Source organism: Arvicola amphibius, chromosome 8 (assembly GCF_903992535.2).
Source record: "Arvicola amphibius chromosome 8, mArvAmp1.2, whole genome shotgun sequence".
In the NCBI taxonomy this organism is placed as follows: Eukaryota; Metazoa; Chordata; class Mammalia; order Rodentia; family Cricetidae; genus Arvicola; species Arvicola amphibius.
Genome location: NC_052054.1, coordinates 20,480,304 through 20,493,017, shown reverse-complemented (window position 1 = coordinate 20,493,017; position 12,714 = coordinate 20,480,304). Strand labels below are relative to the sequence as shown.

The 12,714-nt window shown below is 39.1% G+C and overlaps 1 protein-coding gene and 1 pseudogene across 2 annotated transcripts in view; one reads left to right on the top strand and one right to left on the bottom strand.

Annotated features, from left to right (window-relative positions):
• The window catches only part of LOC119820645, a 30,706-nt pseudogene extending 22,977 nt beyond the window's left edge, over nucleotides 1-7,729 (top strand).
• Epm2a (EPM2A glucan phosphatase, laforin) overlaps nucleotides 1-12,714 on the bottom strand; it is a 106,975-nt gene that overhangs the window by 84,136 nt on the left and 10,125 nt on the right. The gene's annotated exons all lie outside the window — the stretch shown is intronic.

Genomic DNA, 12,714 nt, shown 5'->3' with positions numbered 1-12,714 from the left:
ATACTTACTTAGATGTGATAGACTGATACATACTAGACAAGCACTCAGGCAGACGGTCTTTATTATGCTGTATGGAACCTGGCTCTAAGATCCATTTCTGCACACATCACTATATCACCACACATCCATCAGAACCACCTGGGTCTATATCATAGCACAGTGGCTTACTGTATATATATACCTAGTTTGGTGAGAGTATCAGGGACTGTGTGTGCAAGTGATATCTAAAGTCAGTATATTAGTTAACTAATAGAATTCCAAGTCGATAAAAAGTAGAATGATGTCAGCAGAAACAGGAAGTATACAAGTCATACATACAGGGAGATATGTGGACTCCACACAACGCCCACTAGCCTCCCAGCTCAATAACACTGGAAAGATGTAGAAGTTAGCTCAATTCAGGAAATAACAAGGATATCTAAAAGATAACACAATTATATTTTTATTTATTATGAGGGAAAAACTCACAAAACAGGAACAAGAAGTCCAAGCTCAGCTGTGCTGCGTGGGAAGCACAGAGAGAGAGAACCCACGCTGTGTGCCTGATTTTATCTGGGTCCCAGAAAGCCACCCTAACTTGGTCCCAACTCTTAAAGATAACTGGTTAACAAAGTTTCCCCATCACCTCCCCCCTTTTGCCTAAACAAGAGCAATCTAAACCCAATACAAACCTATATACAATGGGAACAAATATCAAGTATAAAATTACAAACAACATAAACAATATTAAGCAAGGAACACATGATAAATGTTTTAATAAACATTTTATTCCAAAGAGTCTAAGTCTTGCAATGGAAATAGGCTTGACTAAATCATAAGAGGAAGGTAACTACTACTGTCTAATCTTCAACCCCATCGAAGGCCTGCCTACTATTACTTGAGTAGGCAGGAAATGCAATCAAGCAGCTTCCAAAGTGAGCAGTATATGACAGACACAACTGGCTACCTGAACAATCACCCAAAGTCTCATTTGCAATGTTGAAGCAACCAATTTTGGCTAAGGCCTAGCATAACTGACAGACCATTTTTAGTGGCAGGGAACTTTTTCAAAACCGTCTTACCCTGTCTTGGCAAGGTTTGGCAGTCCTTTTCCTTGTGTCCTGTTTTATCTAGTCTAGATACCATGTATTTTGTCAGTGGTTGAGGCATGGGCAGTTCCTTGCCCAAAGGACAATTGTGCCAAGAAGTAAACAAACTCTGAGTGGAGTGTCTTTAGTGCTCAACATTCTCTCAGGAATAGATTGGTGCTGTCAGGAGCAATCATGTCTCATGTCAACAGAACCCTACGTTATTTAAATGCCATGTTCTACAGATCCCTGAAGTGGATAAAGATTATCTATCTAAGCAGAATACAATCTCTATGTATCTAAAGAACCTAATTAATCTGACTATATGTATAACAAAATGAATAACTATTATCTATTTAATACCTATATTTAATATATATTTAATACCTATATAACTTATGAACTAGACTTCATGTCAAAATATTAAATAATCTGTAAACAAATATGTGGCAAATGAAGACAATGACCACAAAATGTAGACAATGTATAAGTATCTTCATCAGAGGTAAGAATAATATATAAAGCAATACGAAAATATATCCTAAAAGTTGTATCAATATATAAAATGTCCTAAACTGAGGTAGATACATGCATTATACAATCTGACAGAATGACTTTGCATAGGTGTACAAATATTGTGAACAGAAATAACAAATATAATTTGAACTTGTATCAATATACAAAAAACCATACCAATGTAAATTATCCACAAATAATAGCTCACAGGTATCCATTCTATTACCCACTATTATTGTCCCTTTTTTTCAAATCTCTGAACCTACACAATTTCCACCCCTACTCTCTACCTTATACAAGTAGTAATCAACAACCCCTAAAGGGTGTTCCCAACCCTGAGGACAAACTTTGTTGGGAGAGGGGACATTGTTCTCTAGAATTGCTTCCAGCTGTCATGGGAGTAGTATTCTCTTTATAGGATCCTGCAAAAGTAAAGTGACAGTTAAGTTTAAAATTACTGTCTAGTATAGTGGCAAACTATTTCCAAGCAGTCGATAGAGTTTTTCCACAGTTCTTATTTGGAGTTCTTCCCAGAATGTCATGAGAAGGTGTACCATTTCAGCAGCTGGTACCCAAAAAACCAGTCCTATGGTAGTGCTGTCAGCATCATGATGTCATCTTAACCAGGTGGAGTTGTTACTGTGGGGCCCCATCTTCTTCCTGGAATCTTCAAAGATTACTGCAGGAAAAGGATCTGTAGGAAACTCTATTGATCATTGTGGAAAACTTAAACATTATTCATATAGACAACATATTCAATGAAGAATATGACAAAGACAATATAGGCATGGAGAAAGTAAAATTTTTTCCTAAAGTCTTCCTTCTGTCCCTTACCAGATTTGCTCCTGACATGAGACAGAAACTCTGAATGTTCCTTTTAACATCACGCTTGGATTTAGAGAAGTACAGAGCCACTGTCCAACTCCAAAGCCAGCTCTATATATTCACAAATATATATATATATACATATGTATATATATATGTGTGTGTGTGTGTGTGTGTATATATATATATATATATATATATATATATATACGTGTGTGTGTTTTGATCACCTGTCCTCAGAAGTCATATTTCTTTTTCTCAATGATCTTTATTAGATAGTTATTTTTCCTTCTGTCAGCATCCAAACATCCAGGGTCTCTTGAATTTTTGTTGATGTGAATTTTTCTGTAAAGACAAGAGCAGAACCCTGCCCTTACCCTATATGGTTTCCTTACAACCTGTATAGTTGTCGCCATTGTGGGTGAGCTGTCATTTCTCTTTTTCAAGAGGTTTCTCTTTTTCAAAGAGAATCTTTATCATTTTAATGGTATCAATAGTTTTTCTTCTACTTTGGAAACAAGAGCAAAACCCCTTCCCCAATGTACCACATCTCCTGGTTTCCATTGTGAGGTCAACACATCCTTGAAATACACTGGTTGTTACAATTCAGAAGTTTTTTTTCCATTATCCAATGTCTTTCTGCAGCCATTGTTTCTTTCTCATTAGCATTAAGGAAATTCAAGGTTAATAAAGCATCATGAAATTTATTTCTGGGGTATTTTCCATCCCTTTCTGTTTATTTAGCATATCCTTGATAGTTCAATTTGAACTTTCTATAACTGCCTGCCCTATAAGAGTATATACCTGTAATATGTTTTATATGATAAGCAAAAAAAGTTTCATTTTCATATGTATATATATGAATATATATATGTGTATATATATATATATATATATATATATATATATATATATATATATGCTGGAACACTGTCTTTATTTGTGCAGAAATACCCATGATGGCCATAACTTCTAATAAATGCGTGATTACTGAGTCAGCCTTTTCTGAGCTAAAACAGTTGCCCTTTGAAAACCTGAATACATGTCTATGGTGTGGTGAACATATTTTAATTTTCCAAATTTTGTAAAGTGGGACATATCCATCTGCCAGATTTCATTCCTTTGAGTACCCTTTGGATTAGTTCCTGCAGGTAGTGGTGTTTGGTTATAAAAAGAAAAAGTAGGACATTTCTTTATAATCTCCTTAGCTTGTTGCCATGTAATGGGAAACTGTTTCTTTAAACTTTTGCTGTTGACATGACATTTTTATGAAATTCTGAGGCCTGCAACACACTCCCAATCAATAACTGATCATTTTCTGCATTTCCTTGTGCTAGAGGACCTGGCAGACCCATATGGGATCAGATGTGTGTTATGCATATAGGACAAAGCATATTACTAAATATGTCTTGCACCTGTATGAATAATGAAGTCAATTCTGTATCATCTGGTATAAATTCAGCAGTTTCAATATGCAAGATAACTCTTTCTAAATATTGTGAATCAGTAACTATATATAGAGGTTCTTTAAAATCCCTTAGCACCATAAGAATAACATATAATTCTGTATTCTGGACAGAATTATAAGGGCTTTGTTCCACCTCACTTAATTTTTTGATTTGTAACCTGCCCTCCCTAATTTATTTGCATAAAATGTATGAGTTCCAGTTATTGGAGCATCATGTACAATTCGGGGAAGAATCCAAGAAATTCTCTTTATAAGGTTAAGTCTATTATATTTATCCTTCATTAGGGAAATGGTCAAAACATGGGCTTCAAGCAACAAAGCAAATGTTACAAGACTGGATTCAGTTAATCTCAGTGGTTCTAGAAAATGGACCTCAGTTGCTTTGGAAATGTTAATAGAGAGAAGAAGTGAAAAATTTAGAGCAACAGGAAAAAGCAAAAGGACTTGAGATTTCCCAAGATCAAATTCTAGGCTAGGGACTTTACTCTGATCCTCAGGATCAGGCTCTTTATGATGAACACACCTTGTCCCTATGTAGCACAGCAGCTTGGGACAGGATTCAGGAACTAAGAAGAATAGAATCATATATTAAGGTTAAACAGCGTGGAGCCTGACGGCGGCTGGCTAGAGCCACTGGGACCTGAGCCCCATGATTTGGTCACCAACTGTAGAAACTAGATCAGTTCGGGAAATAACCAGGCTAGCTAAAAGATAAAGCAATTATATTTTTATTTATTATAAGGGAAAAACTCACAAAACTAAATGCTGGGAAGAAGGGCAGAGTGAGAGACACTGTGGATGTCTTCCTGAGACAGACACTGGTTAGAATCTTGCTGGTAAGCCACAGTCACGTGGTGATACACAGATTAATAGAAATGGGTTAAATTAAGATGTAAGAATTAGCCAACAAGAAACTAGAGCTAATGGGCCAAGCAGTGTTTTAATGAATACAGTTTTTGTGTGGTTATTTTGCGTGTAAGCTAGCTGGGTGGCCTGGACAAAGGACCCTCCCTCCTTACAACACCATCACTTTGAAAACAGACAGCAAGTCCCTCCCTGATACCCAACCTCTGCCAGCTGGACCTTGGGATTCTTAGCCTCCAGATCTATGAGAAACAAATTTCCTTCATTTATAAATGATCTAAACTAAAGTATTTTTGTGATAGTGAGGCAAATAGACTATGACATTTCCTCTAACTGGATTTCATAGAGCGATGGATTGAAGATAACATAGTTCTTTGTAAAACTGAGACTGTCATAGTTGAAACAGAAATGGAAAAAATGGATGTAGCATTAAGAAAGAAAGATATATAGGATGCTGGTGAGAAATTAAATTATCAGCAGCCTGACTTCAGGAAATGGGAGGGAAAAGTGAGCAAAGGTACATCATCACTGGACTGTGAGGAATTAGAAAGGCTGTATTATATTTACATGTTTTATTTTCTAAAGTCCATGAAATTATCTTGATAGCATGTGACATCCCATCTAACTTTAGGAAGGTAATTCTTTATAGATATGTAAGGATTGAATAGAAAAGAAATGCAAGAGTGCCAGCATGTGGAAGGCCACTGAAATGACAGGGAACAATCCAGACATCTATAGCATAAGCACTGGGATGAAAACTAAACGTCTGGGATGGATGCAGAGAGCATTCTACGTGCAGAATCTAACAGCAGCATTCACACCAGTTCTTCATCGCAGTGCCTGGACAACTGTAAAGTTTTTAATGCTACAGTCAGTACCAGAACTACTAAATTAAGATCACTAAGAATGTGGTCAAAGAAATACTTATCACACCCAGGATCTTACAATGCAGGCAGCCCAACTTACATTATTTTTATATATCTCATAGGCTTGAGTGACTAAGATACAGGATGTTTAAATCAGGAACACAGAAGGGAGCTCAGCAAGGATTTATAAAGAATTATGGTTCGTGAGGTCAGGATACATGATGTGAAACCTATAAGGAATAATAAAAAGAAGTATGGTTCAGATGTCCTGACATTTACGTAGTATGGTCACATGAATTCCACATGTAAAAGCCTGGTAGAAACAGAATGTGTGAACACAGAGCCCAGAAGAACTCTCTGAACTAGAAACATGCTGCCGTAAGACTTGAGGATAGATGGCTTCCAGAGAAAGAACATGAAATAAGAGATCTGAAGAAAAAAGAGCAAAGAGCACTCATCCTTCAGTGCTCAGAAAGAGGGGATAGGGGTTGGCAGGGGAAGGGCAGAAGTACCCCAGAGATAACTCCATTCCGTTAGCATTCAACACTCCTGTCTTACTTATTTACAAAAAAGTGAAGAATGCCATGAAACCAGTGCATGCATTGCAAAGCCAATGTTAGGAGATTTGTTGCCACACTAGTCTCTGCCCCGCCCTTGTTTTAGGAAACACAAAACTCAAAAACATATTCATACAATTTGTTTCACCTCACCATCCTGGTTTCCACTTGTACTCAAAACAAACATATTTTTTCCTTTCTTTCTTTTTTTTCTCTCTCTCTGTGTATGTGTGTGTGTGTGTGTGTGTGTGTGTGTGTGTGTGTGTGTGTTTTAGAGAGAGAAGGAGAGGGAGAGGGAGGAAGGGAGGGAAGGAGGGAGGGAGGGAGGGAGGGAGGGAGGGAGGGAGGGAGGGAGGGAGGGAAGGAACGAAGGGAGTGACAATGAGAATGTGGTAGCAGGAAGATAACTTTGGAAGTACATTTCTCTCTTTCCACCTTGTTGCAGACTCTCTCTTGTTGTATGTGTACTCCAGGCTGACTGACCTTCCCCTATCTCTGCCTCCCATTTCATTATAGGAGTGCTGGGATTACAGATGTGAGCCACCACATCCATCTATTGTGGGTTCCAGGGATCCAACTCAGCTCCTATGGCTTGTGTGGCTGCTGAGCCATCTCATCCACTGGTCCTCAAAGGAGACAATTTTTAAAAATAATTTTATTATATTCATTTATATAATTACAGAGATGATAAATTAGATACGCTCTAGTTTTCATTAGTTAACAAACTCAGAATACTATGTCTTCTACAAAGCCTTCTTAAACCCCTCCCTCTTTCCCAAACTTCCAAAAAGAAGACCTTCTTCCACATCTCTAAGTATCATAGATGCTCAAACTTGTGAACAGTTCTTATTGGTGTGTGTCTGTGTTATAAAACTAGTCAAAAGTCAAAAGTCAAGCACTGTGGAAGTTTATCTTTCTAAGCAGCAGCCACAAATCCAGGCATACGATGTAGTCACAAAGGGGTTAAAGGTAATAAATGACGAAATTAATGATTCTGGTTTACAAAGTTATGTTAGGAAAGTGTGCTTATGTCTGGATTTGTGAGGCATGGTCTCCTACAGCTCAGGCTTGTCCTGGGCTCTTGAATATCCTTCCTCTACTTCCTACATACTGGGACTACAGGCATGTACCACCAAACCTGAATTTCCTTTTTTTTTTTTTTTTTTTAACTAGGGAAGGGAAAGTAATGGTGATGTTTTCTCAATGACTACAATCAAATTTAGGGATCGGTGGGTATTTTTAGGGAAAGAGCTTGAGATCTAGAAGTCTCAACATGCCATTTGTCCCATATGCCAATTAAAGAGATGACTAATAATACCAGCCCTAGAGAAGAGGTATGCCACACTGGGAAGAGGGACAGATAAAGGGACCCACTTGGCCCAAGTCCATCTCCCAGCTATAGATATGAGCTTTAGGTCTGAGTAGAGAAACAGCTAGTGAATTAGAGGCCTGCACAAAGAAGCTCAATGTTCTGCTTGGTCACTATTTCAGTTCTGGTTCTACATGGGGTCTGGAGATCCTTATCTGTCACCATTTGAAGGGTTCAACATGGTTCCTACAAGATGACCACTTCTGCTGCAAGATACAATCTTGCCTTCTTGTATAGTTACCATCCAGGGGTGGGATGGTGGGTCTGCCCAAGAACTTTTAGTCTTCCCTGATTTCACGATGACTGCAGTTTTGGGAGTAATGATTTACCCATATTCCTTCAGTCTTGGATGAAATAGTTAGACAGAGCTCTGAGAGAATAACACACCACACTGCAGACATAAGGAGGTGGCCCTAAGTGAAGGAGACACAGAACAAAGGCAGCGATTCCAGATTTTTAGTCACATCAAGGTGCTGGTGTTTTTCTACAGAAGCAGTTTCTAGTTCAAATGTCTAAGAAATATTAAAACGTGGAATTTAATGAAATTAACCAACTTTCATTATACAGAATTTTTCCCTTTACAACCCCATAATATCTAGTTTCCTTTCTTTCAAAGGTGTAGTTTGGATTATGTCTTTCTCCAAATTTATTTCCAACTAGGTCGACTCCAAATTTATTTCCAACTAGGTCGACCTGTGCACGGTATCTTTCAATGACAACAGAACCTCTTTATTCACAGTCTAAAGAGAATCAACTCGAGTGAAAATTTCATACCCAAATTCCTAAGGAGTAAAACTGAAGGCTATCACACACACTCACACACATGCACACACAAACACACACACATACACAGCTTTTGTATAGAGCACTTTCAAAAGGAATATACACCTCATCCAATCTGCCTTGACTACAGAGCAAAAGTGAGAGATCACAGAAAATTAACAAACATAAACCACAACTGCATAGTCAGTGTTTTATACAAAATAAATACTCATCTTGATAGATTGTTCATATACATTAACTCAATTATCCTTCATAATTATTCTGAACTTGAGCTAAATCCGTGTCTTCTACACACTCTTCAGAATTACCTCTATCTTAGTATTCAGCAAGTGACATTTTCAAAACCTCTAAGATGGCACAACTAACAATGTAACATCTAAATCTTGTCTTTCACGTAGGAAAGAGTCTGGACATTGGGTATCTAGCTAGGATAGACCGACCCTCATAACAAGCAGCCTGCAAAACCAGGCACTAATGCCACGCACGGCGACCCCGTGTCTGCGTTCGGTGTGCTGGCACACAGTTCGCGAGATTAGGGCAAGGGGCTGGAGGTTAAAATACACAGACACACACAGACAGAAAGACAGCGACAAGGGTCATCCTTGAATTCCCCAAGAATGCCCCCTTTATTGTGTTCAGGGGCAGATTATATAGAGATAGCCACACCCCAGCCAAACCCACCAGAAACCACTCTCCTGCCATCAGGAACTCCTGAAGGTCTTGTGCTCAGAGCAGCTGTAGGCACTCAGATTAGGGGATTACAAGAAATTCAGGATCTGGAGTCTCACTGCTCCCAACACACTAAGACTACCGGACTTCAGTTCTTGATCAAAAGAGAAAGATCTGAGCCATGTCTTTGGCTCTTGATGGGACATTCTAAACTACCCAAAAGATAATAATATCACTGTCGAGCATGAATTTTTCTAGTAAAGAACAAAGGCAACCTCTGTCCCTCCTGGTGCTCACCTGAACAGGAAAATACCACCACAGAAAGCCAGCTGTCCAGAGATCTTAGAAAATACTATGAAACCTACCAAAACATGTAGGTCAGCGCAACCCTCAGGAGTATTTTCCTCTATAGTTGTCCCCTCAACCACTGCCAACTCTGACCTCCCAAAAGTGGACTCTGGCCACACTATTTGCTCTCACCCTGACAGAGTTTTTATCTGATATTGTCCCTTCAACTACTGTCCACTCTCACCCTTTAAAATAACCCCCTTTTACTCCATAATAAACTCTAGAGTCAGCGCTGTACCTCACAGGTCTTCCTCCCTAAAGCCACCTACATTCTAATTATGAGAAAGACCCTAGGAATATTTTCAGAGCACCCAATCAGAACACTTCCTAACTATCAAGGTCATCTTAGAAACAAGAAAGGTTGCCTGAAGTAGTTAGTGCACTGTGGTAATATAATTAAGATTCTTCTTCTCTCCCAAGCTGACCTCAAACTCATAGAGATCTGCCTGCTTCTGCCTCCTAAGTGCTGGGGTTAAAGGTGTGCTCCATGATAACCTCGTGAATGAGATTCTAAGTAAGAAAAAGTCAATTAGATTGACAATTGAAAACGTTGATAAGTTTGTACTCTCATTAATAATGCATAATAAATATCAGTTCTTGCAGTTTTTACAAGTGTAGCAAATAAATATGAACTGTTAGCAATATAGTAGAAATACCCAAGGCACATAACATATGGTGCTCTGTATTGACCCTGAAATTTTCCTGTATATTTAAAACTATACTAGTATATTTGTGAAAATATATGCAATATAACCAAAATAAGTTTTTTTTTTAAAAAATCCACAACTGAAGTCCTGATATGTTACACAGAAAAAGGGATTACTTCCCATAATGTCAGAAAATATATTAGAAACAACACGGAAATATGACACCCTCACAGGAACCAGAAGACAAAGTCTCTAGTCATATGTTCAGCACGGTCAAGAATTTAAATATGAACTAAGTAAGAGAGAAAGGAAATATACAAAAAAAAAGTGTAGGTGAAACTGCGAGAGCTGAAAATAGAGGATTTCACGGGAAATGCCCACTGCCTGTGATTGACAGCAGACAGAATCCTGCAGAAAGTCTCATTGATCTCATTTGTGCAGTGAAGAAAGGAGCAGCAGCCTCAGTGATGATCTGAGGACCAAGAGTGACTTAAGGAAAACACTGAGGACATCCCGACTACCTGGTAGACACTCGATAACAACACCTATCTCGTCTACCCTGTGCTCCATCCCCTCATCCAATAGTCACCGAGCAGCCGCTGTGTACCCACTACATCAGCGAGATGTAAAATGAAAACCAAGCCATGGGATCCCTACCCTGGTAGGAAGGTCTATCTTACACCAACAAACACTGCACTTGATCTCTTCTGTTTTAAAAATGCAGTGGACAGTGTCACCTTCACAGAATCTACTCCCCTCACTCTCCTTGGTAACCAAAACCACAACTTTCTTCAGGAGAGCAGCAAAGAGTTGGGTCGAATTCTATAGCAGAAACATGATAGTGTGAGGAGAAACTGCCCCTATAGACTCATGGATTTGAACTTTTGCCCCCAGTCAGCAGTGATATGATTAGGGAACCTCTAGGAGGCACAGCCATACTGGAGGAAGTATGTGTAGCCACAAAATGCTATCAACCAGATTGCTGCTCTGTCTTCCATGTCATGCCTTCCTGCCATGAAAGACTCTATCTCTCTGGGTCCACAGGCCAAAATAAACATTTACTTAAGTCGCTCTTGGCTGTAATGTTTCACCATGACAACAGAAAGTTACTGATACAGTCAAGCATGACAGTGCTGGCCAAATCTAAACACAAAAGAAGTGGGTGGGAGGGGGATAGTATAGTACTCTTTTAGCTTTCAAGACAAAGGGGATTCCTGAGACAGACTTTTCCATATTTCTGTCTTCTCTTTAATTCCACAGAAGACAGCTCTGATGACTAGAGTTCTGACCACCATCTTAATGGGAAAAGCCAAAAAATTGCAGTGTGACTTCTCACTTGACATTTTTCTTTCCTCTAAACTTAAACATATGAACTCCTAGCTGGGTGGGATCAATTAGATTCAGAAAATGGGACAGTCTGGGCAAAGTAAATCCAAGGGGAGTATTGAGAAAGCAACTGAGGAGGAAGTGGCTGTATGGCAAGTTTCTTTTGGTTTGGCTACAGTTTTTGTTTGTTTGCTTGCTTGCTTGCTTTGTTTTGTTTTAGGTTCATTCACATTGAGGTCCCAGTACTTGCTGCTCCAGGGTCCAATATAATATTATCCATGATGGTTAACTTTGACTGACAACTTGACAGGCTCTAGCATCACCCATGAGACAAACTTCTATGTAGACAAACAAACCTGCATAGGAATTCTAAACTGTGTTGTATGATATTTTATTTGTGTTCTGACAAATAAAGGTTGCCTGGAGATCAGAGGGTGGAGCTAGCCACTTGTTAATCATACAGACCAGGCAGTGGTGGTGCACACCTTTAATACCAGCACTTGGGAGTCTGGGGTGTAGTCAGGATCACAGCCTTTTGGACTGAGAAGTGAGAGAGGAAGGAAGCAATTGGCAGTTGCTCCCAGTTCTCTGATCTTCCATGTTTTCACCCCAATATCTGACTCCTGGGATTTTATTGATTACAATTAATTAGATTAATGCATCAAGATTGGGTTCACTGAAATGGGAAAACAAACCCTAAATGTGGGCATCACCATTCCATGGTCTGATGTCTTATAATTCATAAAAAGAACAAACTTAAACCCAAACATTCTTCTCTCTCTACTTCCTGACTGTGGATGCAATGCAACCAGCTGTTTTATTCCCCTGCCACCATGCCTTCCCAGCCATGATGGAGTGTACCCTCAAACTATGAACCAAGATAAACCTGTCCTTCCTTAAGTTGCTTTTGTTCTGTATTTTGTCACAGAAACAAGGAAAGTCACTAATACATGACCAGTGTAACTGTACACTGTAATAAGTTGTACTATGAGGTATAAGGAAAAATCATAAATAGAACAAAAAGACATTAGGTGGGCTGAAAAAGATGGCTCAGCAGTTAAGAGCACTTCCAGAGAAACCATGTCAGTTCCTAGCACCCACACCAGCAGCTGAAGACTGCCTGTAGCTCCAGGTGCAAGAGATATGCCTCCCTCTTCTGGCCTTCACAGGCCTTTGCACGCTTACTGGTATATATAATCCCTTGCAGGCACAAACATACACATAAAAATAAATCTTTTTAAAAAAGATGTTAAGGAAGACTTCTAGGCAAACAGAAAAGCAGGGGACCTAACAAACAAATATATGCCAGCCTAGAAAAGCACTGCAGGAAAGCATTCACATCTGCACCCTCTGTACCATCAAATGGCCACCATGAAGAGTGTGCTGTAAATGCAGGAGGGAAAGGTTTC